The sequence below is a fragment of the Vicia villosa genome, unplaced genomic scaffold (assembly GCF_029867415.1).
Source record: "Vicia villosa cultivar HV-30 ecotype Madison, WI unplaced genomic scaffold, Vvil1.0 ctg.004174F_1_1, whole genome shotgun sequence".
Lineage (NCBI taxonomy): Eukaryota > Viridiplantae > Streptophyta > Magnoliopsida > Fabales > Fabaceae > Vicia > Vicia villosa.
In genome coordinates, this window is record NW_026706385.1 from 160,905 (window position 1) to 185,243 (window position 24,339).

Here is a 24,339-nt window from a genome sequence, read left to right on the forward strand (position 1 = left end):
GACCTAATAGATGGATGCAAATGAAATGTAAAGCTTAAGCCAGCTAGAAATAAAATTAGATGGGCAAATTTTAGGGTGCAACAGCTGCCCCTGTTTAATCATCTTAAACTTGAGGGTGAGATTGGCGCCTAGCCTTTCGAACATTCAAGGTAGAAGAAGATTAAATATCAAGTGAACCTGAAAATTTGCCTGATGAGATAGGATCCACTGGAGAAAAGAATGGTGTCAAATCCACTGAGGAAGATCATATCAACTCTAGGTTTGAACAAATTAACTCTGGGTTAGAAATGAAATAGACTTCAACTCTGGGTTGAAAAAAGAAAAAGTGGGTCAACTCTGGGTCGAAGAATAAAGGGAAGTCAACTCAGGGTTGAAATAAGAGGTAAACATCAATTCTGGATTGAGAACGGAAAGGGAAATTAGTATTAGTGAGACATGATATAGGCATCAACTCTGGATTGAAAAAGAAAGCAAGGAAATCAACTCTGGGTTTAACAAGGAATTGGATAATAACTATGGGTTGAAAGGAGAAAGATGAACAATTATAAATAACTGTCAACTCTGGGTTGAGTGGGATAGACAAGAGATAACCGTCAACTCTGAGTTGAGAGGGAAATAAGAATAGATAACCGTCAACTCTGGGTTGAGTGGGAAAAAAGAAATCAACAAGGAATAACCGTTAACTCTGGGTTGAGTGGGAAAAGTCAAAAGATAACCGTCAACTCTGGGTTGAGTTGGAAAGGAGAAAAGATAACCGTCAACTCTGGGTTGAGTGGGAAGAAGATAATCAATTCTGGATTGAACAAGGGATAACCGTCAACTCTAGGTTGAGTGGGAAAGGACAAAAAATCAACTCTGGGTCGAATAAAAGATAACCGTCAACTCTGGGTTGAGTGGGAAAGATAAAATATAACCGTCAACTCTGGGTTGAGTGGGAAAGGAAAATCAATTCTGGATTGAATAAGAAATAACCGTCAACTCTGGGTTGAGTGGGAAAAGACAAAGAGTAACCGTCAACTCTGGTTTGAGTGGGAAAGGAGAAATCAATTCTGGATTGAACAAGGGATAACCGTCAAGTCTGGGTTGAGTGGGAAATGACAAAAGGTAACCGTTAACTCTGGGTTGAGTGGGAAAGAGAGATAATAACCATCAACTCTGGGTTGAAAAAGAATAACCGTTAACTCTGGGTTGAGTGGGAAAGAGATCAACTCTAGGTTGAATAAAAGATAACCGTCAACTCTGGGTTGAGTGGGAAAAAGATCAACTCTGGGTTGAATAAAAGATAACCGTCAACTCTGGGTTGAGTGGTAAAGGAGAAATCAATAAGAAGTATCCATCAACTCTGGGTTGAGAGGGAAAAGATAAAAGATAACCGTCAACTCTGGGTTGAGTGGGAAAAGGATAAAAGATAACCGTCAACTCTGGGTTGAGCGGGGAAAGAAGAAGCCAATTCTGGATTGAGTAAAAGATGATCGTCAACTCTGGGTCGAGTGGGAAGAGGAATCAATTCTGGATTGAGTAAAAGATGACCGTCAACTCTGAGTTGAGTGGGAAAAGGCAAGACATAACCGTCAACTCTGGGTTGAGTGGGAAATACAAAAGATAACCGTCAACTCTGGATTGAGTGGGAAAATGATAATTAACTCGGGGTTAAAAGATGGAAGGAAAGTCAACTCTGGGTTGAACACAAAAATATCAACTCTAGGTTGAAGAAAGATGAACATGATTGACTTTGGGAGATGACACCACAATGGTAACTCTGAGTGATCCAGTAGAATATCAATTGAATTCTTTATAGGGACCTCATCTGATGAGTAACTTGGCTTATGCTTCATATGCAATGTTTGATTTATTTGTGCACTTCTGGGGATGCAATGCTATGGATTCTATATGCAGTGTACTGATTGATTAGGGTTTCTGCTTTGTGTGGAATAGATTAGGTGGAGTTCTGAAACTCTGCTTGAGAATCAAAGTAGGGTGGATGCCCCTGATTTGTTGATGATTGGATTATTGATGGATAATGCAAATGAGAATGCAATGATATGTATGATGCATGTGTGATTATGAATGGATGATTGTTCCCAAGATATAAGGAGTGGATGTAGGATGTCTTCGTGGAAAGTTCATAGCTTGAAGGATAGCCCTTGTGAAGGTGAGGTGTTTAGCTTGACTCCTCGACACTTGTCTCGATATCTGACACTTGATTGAAGATGAAGAGATGAATTGTTACTAGCTTGCCCCAGTTTGTAAGATCTCTTGAGATAGAACTTTGATATGCTTGAATCATGGAGATTTGGAATGGTCTTCCCCCAGTGTAGATCATGGAATGAATGTCCCATATTGAAAGGAACTCTTCCACCAAATGGATGTTTGATATATTTGCTCGGTGGATGACAACCCTTTGCCTTTGTAAGATTACTCAATGGAATTTCAATGTTGAACTTTCCTTGGTATCAAGTACCTACTTTCAAGTTGGAGACAGTTCTGTTTTGAAAAAAGGATAATGAGGATGCAATGCACATGTTAATCTCAAAGGAAAAGGTTTTATCTGTCAAAATGTTGTACTGATACTAACACAAATGACACAGCAACATTAGGAGTCAATTTGACATGATTTCACAGTTTGTATACTTTCGGAACGAACCCTGCTTCAATTAGGACTTTTGAGGGTTGTAACGTGGCCGGGTTCACGGTTTGAGAAACAAAGGATAAAGGCTCAAGTTCTACTTAACCCACCCCTTCTTCGTGATGTTCTCCAGTCCTATGTTCAGATAATTTGACACGAGTATTCACCTTTCATGAAGGATTGCAATGGATGAGGATCCTTTATGGCTTTGATGGAGGTGGAAGTCACCCTTTGGCGCTTTCGTTGATGGTCACACTAACTTGTCCCTCGGAGGATTTTTCTTTTGCATTTGCCTTTTGCTATCCCTAACTTTTGCCTGGACAAAATTTCTTTTGATTTTGGTTTCCGTTGCCCAGCGGGATATGCCCTAATTTTTGCCTAAGTCATTTGCTTTCAAACTTTTTTTGACTTAGCGGGCTATTGTTTCTCTTTTTTTTTATCATGATTCATAACTCTCTTTTCATTCTTTTTTTGTCTCGTTCGGGAACAAGTTGTATGACTTTTGTGATTGACTTGAAGAAAAGGTTGTGATTGCCTTCTTCTTAATGAACGAGGGATATCCATTATGGATAATGCTATTCTTCTTTTATTGTGAGATGATTGATCCTCTGATAGAATACCTGAAAGTCGAGCGCTCGGTCGCACTAACTGAAAACTACCCTGCCCTTGGTTAAGATGGAGGGTTTTGAATTTTTTGAAAAGAAACTACTACTCCTTAGGTTCAAAGGGGTTGACGAGGGTTTCACTCCCTTATAACTCCAGTGTTTGGGAATTGAAATAATGCCTGTACATCGTCAGCAGGATCTTTGTTCCAAAAGCATACAGTTAGTAGTTCATGTGTTTTTTTTGATTTTCATCATTCTCCTTTTTTAGTTGCTTAAGACAAATGAGTTGAATATCAATGAACATAATGACAAAGATGAGATGATTTGAGAAAAACATGTATATTGCATTATTTTTATTCAAATAGAGTGGATTTCTTACAATGGGAAGTACTTGATAACAACAAAAGTAATACAATTGAAAGTGCTAAAGAAATCTATACAATGGCAAGATTGGCCTTATTTTGTTGCAAATGAAATGTTTTCTGATAAACACAAAGTCTTTAGGCTCCAATGGTGGAAGGTGCCCTCATGAGGAGGCATGGAGTTCTTTGATGGTAGCTTGATCTTGTTTGTAATTTCCCATGATTCTTCTTCTGTGAGCTTTTGTCAGATATCGGTGTGGAGGAATCGTCTTGACTGATCTGATGGAGAGGAAGAGTGGTAAGAGTCTTGATAACCATGGATGCACATGCATGAATGCAAAAATGTTAATGAAGATGCAAATGTATCATAAATCAGGATCAAGGATCAAGGCCTCTTGGATAACAACTTCTCATGGTCAATAAGATATGGTCGAATCCTCCAGATTCAGAGGTTCGACGTTGCTTTCTGGATAAATAGCTTGTGCATAAGTCAAAGGTGGTCGAATCCTCCAGATTCAGAGGTTCGACGTTGATTCTGATAGATAACTGATGTAGAACTTCTGTATAAGTCAAACGTCCCAAGATCAAAGGTTCGACGCCTTTTTGAATAGCAGAAATCCGGGTATGATGAAGGTTAAGTTTCCTGTCCCATCCCAATCTCACGGGTATGTAGTCTAGACACGGACAAGTGGTCCCTAATGGTCACTAGGGTCTACAGTTCCCATGGGGTACAAAGTGTTTGAGGCAACAAGCGTGCCAGACACAGTGTTCCATGAAAGAACCTCGCCCAGTTGTGGTACCCCATGTCAAGCTCGATCGTAGCAAGGGCTACGGGAGTCGACATGAGCATCCACGCTAATCCTATGTGTCACTGGCCTGGGTAGTGGGCCTTTTACCTCATACAAACCCCCCACCTGCAAAACAGAACATAAGACCCCAGGGAACACAAAATATAATCCATATGCATGATGTGCAAACAGAAATAAACATGATATGCAGGCAAAGAATAAGCAATGCAAACATATATACAAGGTATAGACATAAAACAAGTAAACACCCAGTAAATAAACAAACAAACGCAGGCTAGGATCGACTCGCTAAGAATGGACCCGCAATAGGTCTAGCAACATCCCCAGCAGAGTCACCAGCTGTCGCACGCTCGCGAAATGAACAACAGAGTCGCCACCAATATATTTATCCCATCGCGGGAAAGGAATATCAGAAAACCTAAGATGAATAAGAACAAGGTCTTTCGATCGAAGATAGGGTACGGGAGTCGGTTACGCAAGGGGAAGGTGCTAGCACCCCTCACGCCCATCGTACTCGATGGTATCCACCTATGTTTGTTGCTATCTAAAGGGTGTATAAATCTAAAGCTTAATTACTAAGGGAATGCATGCAAATGAAAGAAAAGAAACACGGGAAAAATAAGGGTTATAAATAGTTGTGCTCGCTTAGGCCCCGCGACCTAATGCCTACGTATCCTTTTCAGGAATCAGAGCGCCGTAGTTCGGCTCTTTAGTTTTTGTTTGTTTTTGTGTTTTTTAGTGGACGAAGTTACATTCGCACTCCGCTGCTCGACCTCTAGAGTCTTAAGCTGGGAATGGAGCGGAAATAACGTGTCCGATTAAAGAATGCCTCGGAGGCGAAATGAAGAAGAGATTTTGAACGTTTCGAGTGGAACCCTAAAGCAAGGGAGACTCGAGTTGCTCTTTGGTTTGTGTTTTTTAGAAATTGGGAACTTACGCTCGAATGGTTCCCTAAAGCAAGGGAGATCCAAGCACTCGAATGATTCCCTAAAGCAAGGGAGATTCAAGCTTCCATTCCCTTTTTAATGATTTTCACTTTTTTATTAATGTATTTTAAGTGTTTTCTTTGTATTTTTTAAAGGGATTTTATTTTGATATTTATTAGATGTTTTAATGTTGAAAAGGAAAAGAAACTAGCCTAAGTATGAAGGGAATTTCTACCTAATGTTATCATGGTTTCTACCTAAGGTTAGGAATAAAAGAATATGAAAATAAAGATCACAATTAGAAGTCAACAAGTAGGATACATGAAAATAGTACAAGAACATGAAATAGAACAAGTCAAAGTATAGCACAAAAGTGAATTAAAAGTACTATTATTTTTATGTTGATTTTTATGAGAGAAATTGAATTACAAGTCAAGTAAAAGACTAAAACAAATAGCCTAAAACTAATATTTTTTATATGTCAAATATTAGTACTAAGGTAAAAAATTAGCATAAGAAAATATGAATTTTATTAGGTAAAAGAAAATAGAAAAAAAATCTAACTAACCTAAAACAAAGATGATGGAAACAGGGAGGTGTGAAATGAAAACAATGGTTTGAAGAGCAGGGCGCAGGGCCTAGAGAGTTATGATCCAGATTAGTTAATGACTATTTCAGACTTTAGTTTTGATTTGATTCAATGTTAATTAAAAGAAAATTAAACCGAATTAAACCTTAGGCTAAAATTAAGATATCAATTAAACTATATAACAAATCTGATTAACCTCTGCTAATACCCTAATTTCAATTAATCTAATTAAAGCCTAACTTAATTAAATTAAAACAAAAGGGGATTTTAGGGTTTACTGTGTTGTGACTATTCAACTTCTCATTATTCAGACTCAACCTTCTCTCGTTCTCAGACTCTCTCACTCGGCCCTCGCCGGAAATCGCTCCGCCGCGCCGGAGGCGACGGAGCTCCACTAACATCCAAAATAAAACTCAATTCTGAACCCTCTCTCCCTCCTAATTCTCAATCTCGCCTTAAAATCCCATGAAGGAGCTTCTTCGTTCGAAACCGAGAAGAGGAAATCTAACCCTAAATAGCGCGAACTTCCTAATCGGAGCGAAGATCTCGCAATTGACAATGGATTAAACGAAGTGAAGTAATAAACGACATCAATCAAGCTAAAGAAACGGAGAACCCAGAGTTTAAAGGGAGTTACTTACCGGAGCAGTTCCGGCGACTCTTCGACGGCTGTGTGCTAGCGAAATAAACGCGTCGGAGTACTTCAATTCAGGTAATATTCCGTTATTCTTTTATTTCTTGCGCTATCTTCTTCTTCTTCTCTGCAATTTTCTGTGAATGCGTGTGTTGTTGAATGAAGGCGAAAGAAAGTGGGGATTTAGAAGGAGAAATAGGTCATGGCGATTCTGAGAGATGATGAGAGGCTCGGAGATGGAAATTATAGTGGTTGAGCACAAGCTTGTTGAAGTTCTAATGATGAACTTCAACAGCTCTGAGATCGTGCGTATGGTGAGGTGAGGGAATTGAGGATCTGAAGATTGAATGAGAGGTGTAAGAGGATGAAGAGAAGAAAAATGGGTGAAGAAGTGAAGTTGTGTGTGAAATGATGTCTAGAAACTGATAATCGTGGAAGTGATGAGAATATATAGAGGTTGAGAGAGTGGAATTCAGTTGAGGGAGGAGATTCTGAGCCATTGGATTAGAGGGAGTTAGTTATGAGATTAAGGGTGAGGATTGAGTTAAGTGGAGAGGTTAGTTACATTCTGTTATAGGTTGTTATGTAGGTTGAGAATTTGTTAGGAAACTGTTGAATGATTGTTAATTCTGTTAGAAGTTTGTTATAGGTTAGTTGTGAGGGAAGTTAGAAGTTGGTTAAAGTTTGGTTACAAACTGTTAGAAAAGTTAGCTTGAAAATTGGTTAGAATCTGTTAGCGGATGTTAATGAGTTTGGAACTGATAGTGACTTTTTCTGGTTCTTCCTGTTGGTTTTGTAACGTGCAGGTATCGGTTTTCTATTTGGGGTTTAGATGCAAATGGCTTTGAGGACCGGTTCGGTTTATATAGGTGGTAGGTTAAAAATTGAATTGAAGTTTACTTGTGAAGGTTGATTTTGAGCTGAGTTTTTTTTATGTGTGCATTGAATGATGACAGGTATTGTTCATAGCTTGAAGAAGAAAGAATAGCAAGACATAAAGGGCAAGGGCAGGTTGTTTATTTGTCAACTGAACTAGTTCCCGTTTGCTGCAGCGTGAATGAATGGAGGTCGAGCTGAATGAATGGTGTATGTAGAATCCTGCTAAATACTTTTGGAGTGCTTGAACTCATCTTTGCTTTTTCTGGCATGAGCAAGTGTAGGTTCTGATTTTGCATAATTTCTGATGTGGTTTATGTATGTATGCGGTTAGGACTACGGTTAGCAGATGGATGTTTTCTCTTAGCTTTTAATTAGGATGAGATGTAGATTGATAGGTGGAGATTATGAATGGGTTTTGTATGAGTTGTAAAGGGAAGGTTAGATGATTGTAATTGTATTGGCTGGACTAAATGTAAAGCATGACAGTATGTGAATCACGACCATTTACATGCGTATTTTCTTGACAATATGTGAGACATATGAATGATTATGTAAGCTAACATGGCCTTGTTTTGGATTGTTTTGTTAAGCTATGTTCTGTTTTTTTTTTTGTATGTGCAGGTTTGAAATTGGAAGCAAAAGAGTGTATTGAAGGCAAAGTAGGAGCAAGGCACAAAAATGATGGAAGATGACGATACTGCGGATTCGGGAGTAAAAGGCTTTACGGCATTTGTTGGCTTTGATGAATATATAAATTTTTGTATTTCCTTTTAGATGTAATTGGTATAATGGCAATGTAATATGGATTTTAGATGTGAGGTCTTGAAGCATGGCTTGAAACATGTGATGAAAGTTTGAATTTAGTTATATGGAATATGAGCAGTACCCTTGTAATGAGCGAAGCTTTTTCTTCATGAAAGTGGACTTCATTTTCTTTCCATCTTTTGAATTCAAAATTTGAATTTTCAACTTCTCTAATTCTTTCATTCTTGAACCAAGTAGCATTAGAATAAAATGAAAACTACATAGTGGTTAAATGATGACTTTAGTGAAAGAGTCAACTTTTTAAGGTTGACTTTGACCAGAAGTCCAAGATTATGTCCCTTAATCTTATCAATGATCCAAGATACACCGTCTTCACCTCAAATTCCCGAATGAGGCCCAATGCCAACGACTTGCCATACCAATAATCATGTGCCAATCATAATTGAAGTAGCATTGTCATTTCTATACTCCAAGAGCAAACCCCAATTCAGTTGACCTCATTTAAAACTTTGACGAACTCCATCATAGGGAAATAAACCCTAATTCTCGATCCTTAGTCGAAACAATTTGTTAAGCTCAAGCAGAAGGGATAAAAACCCTAATTTTCATGACGAATGATCCAAAGCCAAGCTTTATTGTTGGATGAATGTATGATATGTTAAATGACCTAATAGATGGATGCAAATGAAATGTAAAGCTTAAGCCAGCTAGAAATAAAATTAGATGGGCAAATTTTAGGGTGCAACAAGGGTGAAGAGATGTTTCATAGGGCTTTGCATTTTACTATTTCTTAGGAAAATGTCCCTCTTTGCTTCACCCAAAGCAATAGAGTTTTGTTTTATAGGGTCTTTGTTTCAAGAAATGACTGTCAATAAATAAAAATGTCATTCTGTTCCTTCGTTAGTTTTCCCTTTTCTTTTTTCGGAAATTGGTAATCCTAAAAAACACCCTTAAAAAACATCAAAATTCCATTAACTGCATACACCGAGTCTTCCCTCGTTGTCTAAATAAAATTTATCACACATATGCAGATTAATCATAAAATACCCCGTTGAAACGTGCGATCGTATGACTTCTCCAAGCTTTGAGTTTCCTGTATTCGAGGCAGAGGAAGAAGAAGACAAAGAAATATCAAAGGAAATTTCACGGTTACTTCAACAAAAGGAAGAGGCCATTCAGCCATACAATGAGCCTCTAGAAATCAATAACCTTGGTTCCGATGGAAACAGAAAAGAGGTTGAGATTGGAGCTTCGCTCAGTTCAGAGATCAGAGAGAGTTTGATACAGCTGCTCAAAGAATTCTCAGATGTCTTCGCTTGGTCTTATCAAGATATGCCAGGGTTGGATACCAGTATAGTGGAGCATCACTTACCGTTAAAAGCATAATGCCCTCCGGTCAAGCAAAAATTGAGAAGAACTCATCCGGAGATGGTCATGAAAATCAAAGAGGAAGTTCAAAAGCAGATCAACGCAGGTTTCCTCGTCACTTCAGAATACCCTCAATGGTTAGCTAACATTGTTCCCGTTCCTAAGAAAGACGGAAAAGTCCGCATGTGCGTCGACTACAAAGATTTGAACAAAGCTAGCCCTAAGGATGATTTTCCTTTACCACATATTGATATGTTGGTAGACAGTACAGCAAAATCCAAAGTTTTCTCATTCATGGACGGATTTTCAGGATACAACCAGATCAAAATGGCACCTGAAGACATGGAGAAAACAGCTTTCATCACCCCCTGGGGCACGTTCTGCTATCGTGTTATGCCTTTTGGACTAAAGAACGCAGGGGCAACTTATCAAAGAGCCATGACTACGCTTTTCCACGACATGATGCATAAAGAAGTGGAAGTTTATGTGGACGACATGATTGCCAAATCAGAAAACGAAGAAGATCACATACAGAATCTGACAAAGTTATTTCAACGCTTACGGAAGTTTCAGCTTCGCCTGAACCCCAACAAGTGCACCTTTGGTGTCTACTCAGGAAAACTCCTTGGTTTCATCGTCAGCAAACGAGGAATTGAAGTAGATCCAGACAAAGTCAAGGCAATTCAAGAAATGCCTTCACCCAGAACCGAGAAACAAGTTAGAGGATTTCTTGGACGTCTGAATTACATCTCGAGATTCATATATCTCATGACTGCAACTTGCGCTCCTATTTTCAAACTTCTACGGAAAAATCAAAGTTGCGTCTGGACAGACGATTGTCAGAAAGCGTTCGACAGCATTAAGGAATATCTGCTCGAACCACCCATCTTGTCTCCTCCAGTGGAAGGAAGACCTTTGATAATGTACTTAACCGTCTTAGAAGACTCCATGGGTTGTGTCCTTGGACAGCAAGACGAGACGAGAAGAAAAGAGCATGCCATTTATTACCTGAGCAACAAGTTCACAGACTGTGAATCTCGCTACTCCATGCTCGAGAAGACGTGTTGTGCTTTGGCCTGGGCTGCCAAGCGTCTCCGCCAGTACATGATTCGACATACTACTTGTTTGATCTCTTATATGGATCCAATCAAGTACATCTTTGAGAAGCCTGCTTTAACTGGGAGAATTGCCCGTTGGCAGATGTTGTTATCAGAATATGACATTGAGTATCACGCACAGAAAGCCGTGAAAGGAAGCATTCTAGCTGAGCACCTGGCTCACCATCCACTCAATGGTCATGAATCAACCAGTTTTGACTTTCCGGACGAGGACGTCATGTACCTCAAGATGAAAGATTGCGACGAGCCACTACCAGACGAAGGACCTGAGATAGGATCCCAGTGGGGCTTAATCTTTGACGGAGCTGTCAATGCTTATGGACGAGGAATTGGGGCAATCATTGTTACACCTCAGGGTACCCATATTCCATTTACTGCCAGATTAACTTTCAAGTGTACAAACAATGAGGCCGAATATGAAGCTTGCATCATGGGTCTCGAAGAAGCTATGGATCTAAGAATCAAACACTTGGATGTATATGGAGATTCTGCTTTGGTCATCAATCAAATCAAAGGAGAATGGGAAACACGCCAACCAGGGCTAATTCCTTACAAAGACTACGCGAGAAGATTGTTACCATTCTTCGATAGGGTAGATTTTCATCACATTCCTCGTGAAGAAAACAACTTGGCTGATGCATTAGCCACACTCTCTTCCATGATTAGGATAAATCATTGGAATGACATTCCTCAGATCGGTGTTAAACGCCTGGATAGGCCCGCTCATGTTTTCACAGTAGAAGCAATCATCGACGACAAACCGTGGTATCACGACATCAAGAACTTTCTTCAAAAGCAAGAGTACCCTCTTGGGGCATCAAAGAAAGATAGAAAGACTTTGAGAAGGTTAGCTTGTAGATTCTTCCTGAATGAAGATGTTCTGTACAAGAGAAACTTCGACATGGTTCTGCTCAGATGCGTTGACAGAAAAGAAGCAGAAGTACTCACGAGAGAAATACATGAAGGTTCCTTTGGTACTCACACCAATGGACATACCATGACAAGGAAAATACTGAGAGCAGGATATTATTGGCTGACGATGGAGTCAGATTGCTACCAGTATGCAAAGAGGTGTCACAAATGTCAAATCTACGTCGATAGAATTCATGTGCCACCATCTCTTCTCAACATACTCTCTTCCCCTTGGCCTTTCTCCATGTGGGGAATCGACATGATTGGAATGATCGAGCCAAAAGCGTCCAACGGACATCGCTTCATCTTGGTAGCCATAGACTATTTCACCAAATGGGTTGAAGCACCTTCATATGCAAACGTTACAAGACAAGTTGTCGTCAGGTTTATCAAAAATCACATCATCTGTCGCTACGGCATTCCTAGCAAGATAATCACTAACAATGGGTCAAATTTGAATAACAAAATGATGAAGGAGCTTTGTGAAGAATTCAGGATTGAACATCACAACTCATCTCCTTACAGACCAAAGATGAATGGAGCTGTAGAAGCAGCTAACAAAAACATCAAGAAAATCATTTAGAAGATGGTCATTACTTACAAAGATTGGCATGAAATGCTCTCGTATGCACTTCATGGTTACCGTACATCAGTATGTACTTCGACTGGAGCAACTCCTTTCTCCCTTGTATATGGCATGGAGGCAGTCCTACCTATAGAGGTTGAAATCCCATCAATGAGAGTCTTGATGGAGGCAAAATTAACAGAAGCCGAGTGGTGTCAAAGCAGATTCGATGAATTGAACTTAATCGAAGAAAAGCGCATGACAACTTTATGCCACGGTCAGCTATATCAACAAAGAATGAAGAAAGCTTTCGACAAAAAGGTTCGACCTCGCACAATCAAAGAAGGCGACCTTGTACTAAAAAATATTCAATCTTTTCTCACAGATTCAAGAGGGAAATGGACTCCCAATTATGACGGCCCCTACGTGGTCAAGAGAGCTTTCTCAGGAGGAGCCTTAATACTCACGACTATGGATGGAGAAGAATTCACCCGTCCTGTGAACGTCGACGCAGTCAAGAAATACTTCGCCTAAATAAAAACAAAAGAACAGCTCGCTAAGTTGAAAACTCGCAAAGAGCGGCTTAGGCAAAAAAGAGCGTCTCGGTGAATCAAAAACCCGAAAGGGAGATTCAGGCAAAAGTTAGAGACATAAAAAAAAAAAATCAATCCCGGTAAACTTAAAACCCGAAAGGGGTAGTTTACGCAAAAGTTAGGGATATATGGCAAGTAACTGTGTTCAGGACAAACTTGATCATTCAAAATCCATAGCGGAGTATTCATCAGCAGTAGGTCATCTTCTACGAAGCACGAATACAGCGCAACTCGGAGTGGAAGGGAAAGATAACGGTCGTCACGTTTCATCGCAGCCCTTTTCCTGAAAATTACCAATTTCCAACTTTGTAAATACTCCATGGAATCAAGCATTTGGCTGATTACCATTCCATATATAATAATTTGAGCCTTGTGCTTTTCCTTTGCAATCTAGTCTTTTTCAGTTTCTTGAAATGCATTTTAAATTTAAACAGTCATTTTCTTGAAACAAATCTTTTCATAAAATAAAATGAATTTACTTGCAAAAATAAAGGTGAAATTTCTTGCTGAGGTTTACAAACAATAGGAAGAATGCAAACAGTTGCTCCGAGAACGGTTGAGACTCCGGGAATTAAAATTTCCCCATAAGGTCGCTTTGCGAACATCTCCCGATGATGGATCTTTACTTCAATTCATATTGCTCACTTCGGACAGCGGACAACTAATAACGAGGTATTCCCAACAGGGTTCGAACTGCAAGAAGAGGACATCTTCTGATCAACAAGAATTCAAGTCGTATCTTAGGATTTTACATCCGCGACAATTTTATTCACACTCACTTTACATTTTATAATTGTCATAATATTCATACATACATTACATCATAACTGCATAGTCGAGTCAGGCTTTGATCATGGGAATGCCCAAGTCATTAAGGCATGGACTCGAGTTTCCCCTGCAAGTTCCGGAGAAACTTTTTCCTTCGAGACAACAGTTCATACACAAGGATCTCCCCAAGCAAGTCAACAAATGGTAGTCTCCTTCAAAGAGATAGTTTGTTCACTTTTGGAGTCCCTCAGCCGAGATTCTCTCGCAAAGCGACATTCGACAGTTTTCTATAGATAAGTTAGTCTGTTTCGCATTTTGGAATTCCCCACAAGGCCGATGAGCGGTTTCTCTTCTCCGAGGAGTATGGATTCCTCGACATAATTGACAAGTGGTAGTTTTTCCTCCTGGAAAACAATTTGGTATTTCCCCAGCAGGGTCAAGAGAGGCCACTTTTCGTCAAAGAGAATCTCCCAGCAGATCGACAAATGATTCTCCAGCGGAGTCAGTGAATGGTAGTCTTCGTCCAGAAGATAGTTCAGATTCCCTAGCGGAGTCAGTGAATGATAGTCTTCGTCCAGAAGATAGTTCAGATTCCTCAACAAAGTCAGCAAATGGCAGTCTCTTTCAGCAGAAGACAGTTTGCTCACTTTCTTTCACGACAGGGTCGGCAAATGGCAGTCTCCTGGTAGAAGACAGTTTGTTCCCCTAGCAATTGGCAAATGGCAGCCTTTCCCCAAGGAAGGACGGTTTGTCTGTTAAATACTTAAGAGATCGACAAATGGCAGTTTCTTCAAACAGTTTGTCTGTTTCTGGGATGTTTAGTTCCCCACAGGGTCGATGAATGGCAGTTTTCCTCTTAGGAAAACAGTTTGTTGTTTCCCCGGCATCAGTCAACGAATGTTGGTTTTCACCCCGAAAACAGTTCGTCCGCCTTCAAGCAAAGTCATTAGCCCCTCAAAAGAGCGCGGGACCGTGTGACGATCCTTCAAAGACGTCAAGTCAAAAGGGAAGATGGTGAAGTTTCTTTATTTACCATCAAATGGTATCTTACCTCCAAGTGCTGGTAAGAAGTTTGATGAGGAAACAAACCTTTGAAGTTTCTTTATTTACCATCAAATGGTATCTTACCTCCAAGTGCTGGTAAGAAGTTTGATAAGGAAACAAACCTTTGAAGTTTCTTTATTTACCATCAAATGGTATCTTACCTCCAAGTGCTGGTAAGAAGTTTGATGAGGAAACAAACCCTTGAAGTTTCTTTATTTACCATCAAATGGTATCTTACCTCCAAGTGCTGGTAAGAAGTTTGATGAGGAAACAAACCTTTGAAGTTTCTTTATTTACCATCAAATGGTATCTTACCTCCAAGTGCTGGTAAGAAGTTTGATGAGGAAACAAACCTTTGAAGTTTCTTTATTACCGTCAAATGGTATCTCATCTCCAAGTGCTGATGAGAAGTTTGATGAGGAAACAAATCTTTGGAAATTTTCTCTTTATCTGAGATATTGTCCAAACGCAACTAAGACCAGTTTCGAGATATGGACATCCGAAACAACGAGGAGGTTGTTTACCTTTTTCTAAATATCAACACTTAGTTAAAGAAGATGGATTGCGCATCCTACACTGCCATCCATTCGCCAGAATCCACATCAAGTATTTCTACAGGAGTTTGTCTCCTCATCCCCCGCCAAGTGCGACAACGGGATCAAGTCACGCAAAGATTTTATCAATTACAACATCTCAGGAGCGCCCAAAATTCGGGCATTCCTCGATATTTAATTCTCTTTTACGCAAGAGAGATCGAGATATCAATCTCTCTCCCTCCAGATAAAAGAAACTTAAATAGGGGCATCTGTCATACCCTAATTTTTTACCCCCCCTGAGATGACATATCTTCAGGATTTTCATCAAGTCAAAGCAAGTACCCAGAGCAGTCTGGCATTCAAACAAGGGTGTTCAAAGACAAGAAAACTTAGGCAAAGGATCAATCAATAGAAGGATTAGTCTCTAATACAATCATAAGACTCAAGAGTTTCTTTATTTCACCTATGATTGATTAGACAACCAGTCATCTGAGTTCAGGTTTACTCAGGTCACCAGACTAGGGTTTTTTTTAGCCTATCAAGGACTAAAATCGGGGATCACCTTTGGGAAACCCTAAAAAGCCCCAGGGGATCATTCAAAGACATCAATCATCTTCAAATAACTCATATGACAAGATCCACTGGACATTACACCTCAATTCAAAGTCTACAGTCATTATTTTCATATGGTCGACAATTAGGGTTTTTGACCTAATTCACCAAGATAGTTGACTTTTAATCAAGGCATGGATTCAAGACTCAAGACATGATTCAAGAACCTCTACTACCTCAATATAATCCATTTACATCACTCATTTGAGGAGAAGATCTTGATTCTACACAAAAGTCCAAATTCTCACTTTATCAGGAAAAAGTCAACTGTATGAGTTCACCTTTGACTTTTGAGATTTTTGGTCAAACCATGACTTTCAAGGATCAATATCATCAATATATGGATATTAAAGTCATTTGACCAAAGAAATTCAAAAGGAATCTTCAAGGAGCAAAAAGTCGGGAATTAGGGTTTTCGAAGGCATGATGAGAACTCAAAATTTCACCTACACAACTCAAAAAACTTCCAACATGAAAGCTGTAGATCTTGAAAAATAAAATAACATCTTACAATGCAACTTTTTTCAAAAGATCAATCATTTAAGAGTTTTGGAAATTTTGAAGTTTTAGGTCATAAACACTTAGAAAATTTTCTAAGTGTTTTAACCTAGTTTTCTTCCAACTTTGGCCTCATTTTTAACAAATTTGCCAAAGGATTCTGAAGAAACTCCAAACTAATGATTTGAAGTAGATGTTTAGGGCTTTCCAAATTGTGTTCAACCTTCTCCAAATTCATTTTGAGCTAAGAGTTATGCTTGTTCAAAGTTGGCCTCATGAAGTGAAATTATAGGTCATGTACAATTTGAAACTTTGCAATTTTGTGCAAATGACCTCTCTTATGGATGCTACACGACCCATACCACATCTATAAACATGCCATGCATTCATGTTTACCATGACATGATAATTGAAGAATATTCTAAAAACAAGAACATGTGATTATGTAATGATTACATTTGTGAATTTATGGCAAATTGATGAATCACCCAAGGAATCTTCTCAGCAACCAATTAGAGCTCATTTCTGTCTCAGAATTGTCCCCTAAGATCAAGCAAAATCGAGGGCTAGGGGATTGATCAAATGGAATCAAAATTCTCATCATTGCATAAGAGATATTTGCAAATTTTCTTCTTGGCTAAGAAACCAAAGTGACTTCATTAAGCAAGTTTACTATCTCCAATTGTTCAGCATCAATTGCCTATAAATAGAGGCCTCTTTCTCATTCAGAAAACACATCAAAGCAACCATATTCCTTGCTTTCTCTTTCTCTTCTCATGCTTATTGTTTTTCAAAGTTCTTTGACAAGAAGAATCGTTTTCTTCAAACCAGAGCTTATCATTGGAAAGTAAGCATTCTAACATCTCAAGGGAGATCATTTGAGGTGATCCAAGCACCTGGATCACTTCTATAAGTGGAGGAACTGTCGCGGGCGAAAAACCGTTTTGTTCCTCTTTTTTGTGGGATGAGACACCTGATGCCTTCTTTGGGCTCGAGTGCTCATAAAAAATGATTTTTCTTTGTTTCGACCAAACTTTTTATTATTTCCAAAGGAGGAAAAGGAAAAAAGCTACAATAACCTAAAAGTGGGGGGAGAGATCTTGGGTAAGAGGGTTGGTTATACGAAGGGAAGGTATTAGCACCCAACGTATCTATAGTACTCTATAGGTTTCTTTGCTTTGTTTTTCATTCCATTCTTGTTATGGTGGAGGTTCTTGTGAGAAAGAGGTGGGACCTAAGGTGTTTGTTTGATTATGCTCGCAAAGATCATCGCGATCCTCTGCATACATATCCCTTAAAGGGAATCAGAGCATCTGTAGCTCGGGGTCTACGGGTGCTAAGGTTTGAATGGTTTTTTTTGTTTTGTTTTGCTCGCCAAGGATCGACCTTGTGCCTACGTATTCTCAAAGGGATGTTGAGAAAGTCAGAGCAATCGTAGTTCCCACTTATGCTAGTGGAAGCAAAGGAAAATAGACAAATGTCGTCTAAATGCTAGATGTATCTAATCTATATCATCACATACATCTGTTAGATTTTTTGTTTGTTTAACCAGCCTTGTGGCAAAAACTTTCAATGAAGTCAGCCTTGTGACAAAAAGTTTTGATTAATCAGCCAGCCTCGTGGCAAAAGTTTCAATGAAGTCAGCCTTGTGACAAAAACTTTGATTAATCAGCCAGTACGGTGGTAAAACGGTTTGATTGATTAGCCAGCCTTGTGGCAAAAGAAGTTTGATTGATTAGCCAGCCTTGTGGCAAAAAAGTTTGATTGATTGATTGTTTGTGATGATATATAAGAGATACTCCTAGCATAGAGATGAAAAATGTCTAATCTCCTAGGGTATTTGATTTTGGATATTGGGGATGCTTATAAGAAGCCCGTGGGTCCTTGTACGAAGCCCAAAAGGAGGCTATCCGAGGGTCCTTGCATTGTAAGCCCAAGAGGAGGCTATGGGAGGGACAATCCAGGGTCCTTGCATTGTAAGCCCAAGAGGAGGCTATGGGAGGGACACTCGTTTGTACAAAGCCCAAGGGGAGGCGTGGTATAGTTGGTTTGAGCTCTTAGAGCGATTTCACCGGGAAACCATACTCTATGTCCTAACCTAAACTAGGGAGATTCTTTGCACGAAGCCCAATAGGAGGCTATGGGGAACCTAGTGTTGTACTAAGTTGAACAAGCATATAACACAATCACAAGTATGAACAAGTATGAACAAACATGAACAAGTACATGAACAGATATGAACAGTTATACATATATGACAAAGTGTGTATATATAATGGAGTTTATGAAGGAAATATACCTGTAAGCATGATCCATTTGTATACACAGGGCTCGGGACTCACACTCGGGGAGAGGTCCACTTGAGTTTATTCACAGCTATGTAAACAGGTATTTACGAGGGCTCGGGACTTATACCTACATGGAGGCCCATGGTATTTTTGGGAAGATTTAAAGAAACCTTCATTTTTGGTTTGTCATTCAAAGTTAAAAAATCAAACTGATCGAGGTATGTACAAAAAAGTGTATGTTCAAAAAGGCGTACAATGAAATACCTAATTTCATGTACTGGAATGGGTATGTACAAAAGGGCTTGGGACTTATACCTACATAGAGGCCCTTGGTATATTTGAAAAGCTTTGAAATTGTTAACAGACGCGTCGTTTGAAAAAACGGTTTGAAAGTTTGTTTTGAAAGAGCTTTCTGTACAAAGAAAAACTGTATGAAAGAAAAAAAAAGAGTGGGTCTTATACTCTCTAATATTCGAGAGGCCCCACATCGTTTTGAAAATCAATTGATCAATTAAAAAAATTTAATCAATAGTTTCAAAAAGAAATGGTTTATTGTTTTGAAAAGAACGATTGCTCGTTTTAGAATGGTTTGAATTTTGAAAGAAATCAATTTAATCAAGATAAACAAAAGATTATCCTTAATTAACATTTAGATGATTAGGGTTTGCTTCAAAAAATATTTACAAGTGATTAACTTTGAAAATCAAATGAAAAATAATATTCAAAAGTATTAAAATTACTTAAAAACAAGTCATTTTAAAAATATTAAAAAAACGTATCAAATAAATGTTTTTTGATGATTTTTTTTGATATTCTTAAAATATGTATATTAAATAAGAAGTGTTCAAAAAATGAAGAAAAAATAAGTTGATTTGATTAGTTAAATTAATTAATGAAGTTTGTTAAAAAAAATGAAAGAAAAATAGTGTTAAAAAAAATGTTTTGGTCCCTAAGGGTGTTGAACCCGTGACCTTATGCTCATCAGCCAAAACAACAACCAACTGAGCTGCGCGCGCAGCTTGTTAATGATACACGTTCATTTGATTATATTTAAAAACAAGTATTTGAATTTCTGAACAAAAAAATGGCGCCAAGAACACATCCTCAATTTGATTTTGAAATTTCTGAAAACTGAACCAAATTGATCAAGTGAAGGGTCTATCTCACTCGGTTTTTCACAAGGATCATGATGGTGCCCTCATAATTCATTTATTTTTGCTCTAAGGTGATCAATTTTGTGATGAACACGAAGAACCCTAATTCTGAGATTGATCATGAAATCGTGTATGTGCAAGATAAATAGCAATTGATTGAGGGTTAATGATCCTCATAGGTGCAGAAACAAGATGGTATGTTCATATTTCATTTATGATGCATGATTCATAGAGTTTGAAGTTCATGAGCACTTACCTCAAAAACGGCCAAGCTGGAGATTGAATTTTGCGAAGGAGGTGTTACAGATGTTGTTGCTCGATCTGGACAGCTTCAATGAACCTTATGGAAGGTGTCTGGATGCTTGGAGTGAATTGAAAACACCTGGAGTAGTTGGAGGTACCCGATCTGCAGTTAAGCCTAAGTGTGAATCGAGCTCTATGATTTTGATGTTTCAGGTTGGTGATGATGATTGGGATAGTTCATATATGGTACATGGATGGTGTTAGAAGTGATAGTTTGGACAGAGATGAGCTAGAATGGATTTTGGCATGATAAGGTTCATTTCATGTTCATATGGATGTGAGATGATGATTCTGAGTTTTGGGGTGATTTGGGGTGTGTGAGTGGTTCAAACACATCCCATATGATGTTTATGAGTTGCTAGAACCATCACTTTGGCCATAACTTCAAGGGTTTGAAGGTTGAGTTTTGTACCTCTTAGAAACTTAAGAAACTTGCATTCTAAGAAAGAAAGAGAAAGCCTATAATTTGTGAGTCTTTGGTGTGTTTTTGAATGGAGTTTGGACCTCTATTTATAGGCCAAAGAGTCTGAACTCAGAGCTTTGCAACTTGATCAAAGTTTGATGATTTGGCTTAAGAGATAAAAAGGAATCTTTTTCATTTAATGCAAAATGGTTAAAGTGACCAAACCATGGTTAAAACTCAAGCTTCTTATCCTCTTCCATTCTGATCTCAAATCAGAGAAAATATCTTCAATTATTGCCTCTTTGCATCATTGCTTGGATTATAGGTCATGTAGTCTTGAAACTTAGTGAAAAATGGTGAAAATTCAAGTGAAAATGATCACTAAATGCATAATTCAAAACCATAGCTACACTCCATATTTTTTCATGCTCTTGGACATTTTGGAAAGCTCATGTTGCATACTTCAAAACCCTAGTTGAAAGTTTCTTCAAGACCTTTAAGGAAATGGGTGAAAAAGATCCATGAACTTTGAGAAAAATGAAGTTTTAAGTGAAGTTTTCAAAAAGTACCAACTTTGAAGCTCCATATCTCTTAAATGGTTGATCTTATGGAAAAAAATTATATGTGTCAAAGTTGTTTATTGGATCAAAATCTACAACTTTCATGTTGGAAGTTTTTTTTCAGTTTGTAGGTGAAATTTTGAGTTATTCCCCTCCAAAGTTTGGAAAAAACCATGAAAAACACTTAGAAAAATTTTCTAAGTATGAAAGTCAAACTTTTGACTTTTTGATTCTTGATTGATTTTCTTTATTTTTCTTGATCAAATGACTTCATACTTCATATATTGATGATTTTCAACTTCAAAAGTCATGGTTGACCAAAATTCCCCAAAAGTCAATGGTGATCTTGTACAGTTGACTTTTTCAGACGAATCGCGTTTCTGGAGATTTCAAATGAAACATGCTATCCTCACCATATGAATGGTATGAATGGATCACATTGAAGCATTAGAGGATATTGAGCCATGTTTTGAGTTGTGGCACCATGTCCTGATTAAAAAGTCAGTTGTTCAGTGAATTAGGTCAAAAACCCTAATTGTCGACTTGATGAGATTGATGACTGTAGGTCTTGAATTGAGATGCAATTTCCATTGGATATTGTCATAGGGATTATTTGAGGATGATTGAAACCTTTGATGGACTTCCTGGGGATTTTTAGGGTTTCCCAAATGTGATCCCTGATTTCAGTCTCTGATAGTTCAAAACCCTGATCTGAGGATTTGTCTGATCAATCTTTGTGTAGGAGATGTCTTGAGCCAATGGATTAGGTCAAAGTGATGTACTTGGGGTCTTGAGGTCATGTCCCAAGTCATTAGGTCAAATCCTGAGCAAAAGTCAGGGGTGTGCTATCTTCAGTCAAAACCCTAATTCAGTCGATTCAAAGCTGTTGAGCTTGTTGAAATGAATCTCTGAGGACCAAATGTTGATTGTTGATGAAGATGATTTATTTGAGATGAAGGGAGAACAAAACCCTAATTGATTGTTTCTTGCATTGATGAGTGATCTCTTGATTAAACCTTGTTGAGCACAAGTAACAAACACAAGCTATGCAATTTGTTAGAGATGCAAATGATGCATATGCAATGATATGAGGTGGTATCTTAGGTCAAAAATTGGGGTATGACAGATGCCCCTATTTAAGTTTCTTCGACCTGAGACATGAAGATTGAAAATCTTCATTTTGATAGGATGGAAGAGACTTAAATATCAGAAGACGCGAATTTTGGACCTAAGATACCAAAATTGCGAATGATGCAAGGATATCTTTACCGAGGGGATATCAAGAACTGACTCCGCTGGGGAGAAGAGATTGGGAAGGATGTCTCAATCCGTTTTAGGAAGAGAATCCGTTTCTCTTCGTGAAAGCAAGTGTATGCTTCACCTGGGAATGATAGCTTTGTAAGAAAAGCTTACCTATCGTCATTACCGACTATCAGCACAGGGATAGACTTGTTAATAATGCGAAGGTGAAAGGTATGAAACTGTATTACCGACTACCAGCATTGTGATAGACTTGACAAGGTAAAAAGAGTTTCAAAGATTCGGTTAATATTACCGACTATCAGCATTGTGATAGACATGTAAATAATATAACCAGAACAAAAAGGTTACCGACTACCAACCTTGTGATAGTGGTTTTGAAGACATGATCAATTATCAGCCAAGTGACAAAATGATCCTGGAGACTTTGCTAGGGAAATTACTGGTTATTCAGCCTTGTGAACAGTAATAAGGCCCTGATTTGTCAAATGGTCTTCATGATTAATTTCCTTGAGAGGAAAAAGCTTTTGAAAGAGACACAAGCTGCTCGGATGATGAGACTATTGCTTATTGTCTGTTTTTTCACGACTCTATTTGAGGAATCGGAGTTTTGAATCTCTGGTAAAGACAAGGTTCTAACCAAGAATGAATTGGAAAGAGACAGTCAAACAAGACTTTGTACCCATGAGGAATGAACTCGGTGGGGAACTGGAGAAAGAATATGTTTTTTCTGCTTATGGGTGACAATCTATTTGGAGAGATGACACGCCCATATCTGTTTCTTTTTCTTTTCTTTTTTCTTTTTTTTCTTTCTTTTTTTTTTTTCTTTTTTTTTTTCTTTACTTTTTTGGGATAGATATATCCTGAACAAACGATTATTGAAAAATGCAAGAATGCATAAATGATGCAAATATGTATGAATGATGAATGTCATGAATGTAGCATGCATGTTGACGATACTGACAGACAAGGAAGTATATACTGGAGAAGGACCGACGTCGCAATACAACCAGATACTTGGCAAATGTTCTTCAACACGGTGTAGACAACACAGGTGATGAATGGTGTTGCATGTTTTAAACTTCTCTGGGGAAGATAAGCATCTTTTCTCATTGAGACGAAAGAACCTTTTCACTGGAGATGGAAAATCTTCGTTACTGGGGATAGAAGAGCTTCTTCACTGGGGATAGAAGAACTTTTCCTATCATAATCTTTGATTCATCCTATGGAGATAGCTGTTGATGTTCCTTCTGTTGTTCACAACTCAAAGGAAAATTTCGCTTTTATTTTGAAAAAGTGAAGTAAATTCATTTAAAACTTCTTTTTTTCTTTTTTTTTTTTTTTTTTCAATAGTGAATAACACAATTAAAGCGTCATTTTGCAAGCTAAAAGAAATTAGAGATTGCAAACAAATGGGCACAAGGCTCAAATTTATTTAATAGGATGGTAATCAGCTAAAGGCGTGATTCCATAGAGTATTTACAAAAGTCGGAAATGGTAATTATGCGGAAAAGGCTACATTGAAAGCAATAACCACTATTCCCTCTAACAACTTTGAGTTACAACTGTGCTTGTCGCTTCAGATTGGCAATGATTTGTTTGAAGATCCTTTGATGAAGAAGACTCCTCAGAAGACGAAGTACGGACTGATGCAGTTACTTTGTCATAAATACCTAATTTTTGCCTAGATTGCCCTTTCAGGTTTTCAATCTACCAGGATGAATTTTTTCTGTTTTTGTCTCTAATTTTTGCCTGGACCGCCCTTTCGGGTTTTCAGTCCACCGAGACGCTCATTTTTGCTTAAGTCGCCCTTTGCGGGTTTTCGACTTACCGAGCTGTTCTTTTGTATTTTTTAGACAAAGTATTTCTTGACTGCATCAGCATTCACAGGATGTGGGAGTTCATCACCATCCATGGTTGCAAGAGTCATGGCGCCGCCAGAAAATGTTCTTTTGACAACATACGGGCCTTCGTAATTAGGAGACCATTTGCCCCTAGAATCTGGTTGAAAAGACAAGATCTTTTTAAGCACGAGGTCGCCTTCTTGAAATTCACGAGGTCGAACCTTTTTGTTGAAAGCTTGTTTCATCCTTGCTTGGTATAACTGTCCATGGCATAGAGCAGTCATACGTTTCTCTTCGATTAAGTTCAACTGATCGTAT

The 24,339-nt window shown here is 38.4% G+C and overlaps 1 long non-coding RNA gene across 1 annotated transcript; it reads left to right on the forward strand.

Moving 5' to 3' along the window:
* The first annotated feature begins 7,239 nt into the window (after positions 1-7,239).
* Positions 7,240-8,368, forward strand: LOC131641854 (uncharacterized). The gene is made up of 3 exons (XR_009295654.1): positions 7,240-7,423; positions 7,508-7,707; positions 8,052-8,368. It is a non-coding gene; the product is annotated as an uncharacterized LOC131641854 (long non-coding RNA).
* The last annotated feature ends 15,971 nt before the right edge of the window (positions 8,369-24,339 follow it).